Below are 2,295 nucleotides of genomic sequence, written 5' to 3'. Positions count from 1 at the left end.
GGGAATCACTATTAAAAGGGACAAAGCATAAATTGGCTTGTTATGCGGATGACATTTTGATCTATCTAGGGCAACCAACATACTCTTTACCTAAATTGATGCAATCCTTTGAACAATATGGTCTATTATCAGGATACAAGATCAACATAAAGAAAACCCAATTACTTTCATATTACTATAGCCCGCCAAGAGAAATTAAAAGTCGATACCCCTGGGCATGGCACACAGTCTTTCAAATATTTGGGCATTATTATGCCAAAAGATTTGGCAAAATTATCACAATGTAGTTATCAGCCTTTATATTAAAAAAAAATAAGCAATATGTGGCATGATGGAGCCTGATTCCTTTTTTCAGTCTCAGTTCAAGGATTGAGTCTATTAAAATTAATATACGGCCCAGACTGTTATATCTCTTTCAGACCTTACCAATAGAGATTAATCAAAATCAATTCAATCAATGGAACAAGATGCTATCAAGGTATATTTGGCAGGGTAAAAGGCCTAGAGTTCATCTCAAAACTTTGCAATTAGCAAAGGAAAAGGGGGGATGGGGCTTGCCTTCTCTTAGAGATTATTATTTTTCAGCACAGTTGAGAGCTGTGGTACGTTGGTGCAACCCATCATATGACGCTCAATGGAAAAACATTGAGGAACGGGTACTTCCCATCCCCATACAAGCAATTTTGGCTGATAACAACCTGCAAAGTTACATAAATACTATTGATAACCCATGGGTGAAATTGACTCTTAAAATATGGAAAACTACTATAAAAGAATATAATCTAGAGGGAGATATTGCAATTCTTAAATGGTGTGCATATGACTCTGATTTTACACCAAATAAATTGGATGCTAGATTTAAGGACTGGACAGCTAAAGGAATAACAGTTCTTTGCAACATAATGAAAGAAGGAACACTGTTCAGTTTTGAAATGCTTAAAGAGAAACACTTATTAGAAAAACAAGATTTTTATCGGTATTTACAGATGCGACAATATGTTAATAAGACGCTTAAAAATGTAACCAAGGTAAATACATGCTTCATAGAGCTCTTCAGAAAAGCATATAATTCAGATAATGGTAGTAGAATCATTTCAAGCATGTATAAGGGATTGTCAAATGTAAAACACATTCGATTTCATACATTAAAACAAAATGGGAGAAGGAAGGAGGGATAGTTATATTTGAGGAAGAATGGACAACAATATGGAGATATCAATGGAAGTGTACCAATTCACAGAAATGGAGGGAGTTCGGATGGAAAAACTTAATAAGATATTTTATTACACCTTCTCAGAAATCCTATTATGATGGTAACCTCCCTGTTTGCTGGAGAAATTGTGGAAATCAAAATGCAAATCATTATCATATTTTTTGGGACTGCCCTGTTATCAAAAACTATTGGGAGGGGGATACATAATGCCCGAACAAGACATCTTTAAATGTGAAATACCCTTGGAAAGTAAGACCATATATTTTGGATATATACCTCATGAATGGGTAAAAAGAGATAAATATTTAATGAATATATTGTTGGCGGCTGGTAAAAAACTCCTACCAGGAAATAGTTATCACAGGAGAGCCCAACTTTAAATACATGGATGGAAATTACAATGGACGTTTGAAAAATGGAGAAGATAACAGCATGTGTTAATCATAAGCTGGAACAATTTGATTCATACTGGGAAAAATGGTTTAACTACATAATGCCTCATAGGCCTGATTTTATTCTCACAAATCAATGAATCTGTTGTAAAAAAAAAATCACTCCCTACTTGTACATAGTTCTTTGCGTTTGCTTGTTTTTTTCTTTCCACTGTTTTCCATAAGTGTATATCCCAGATAAATATTTGGTGGAGATTTTGTGATATATATGTACAACGTCTGAAATACATCTTATGGAACTGTTTGTTTGATGAACTTGTTACATATCCCGTAACTGGGTGTCTGATCAGCAGAGAAAGAAGAATCCGTTGGAGTCTGGTGGTACCAAACTAAAGGCGTTTATTAGTAAACTACACAATACAATATCAAAAATGCAAATATACATATAAAACAAGTTAGCAGTAATAAACCTAAAAGTGTAGGAATAATAATAATCAATAATAAACAAGCTCTATCGATCTCTAGGGGTAAATGAATTGTGGCTTTCTTAATCCGTCGTGTCTTTGTGGTCATTCAGTTATGACCCCTCTGTCATTCAGCTAGACCGTTCTTCTGTGGTGGACTCGTCACTCTGGCATGAGTGGACACACACACAAGTCCCCACCGGCCCTGCTGTAACACTGCGAGCTT

This window comes from Hemitrygon akajei, unplaced genomic scaffold (genome assembly GCF_048418815.1).
Source record: "Hemitrygon akajei unplaced genomic scaffold, sHemAka1.3 Scf000113, whole genome shotgun sequence".
Classification (NCBI taxonomy): domain Eukaryota; kingdom Metazoa; phylum Chordata; class Chondrichthyes; order Myliobatiformes; family Dasyatidae; genus Hemitrygon; species Hemitrygon akajei.
Note: the sequence above shows the minus strand (reverse complement) of the source record.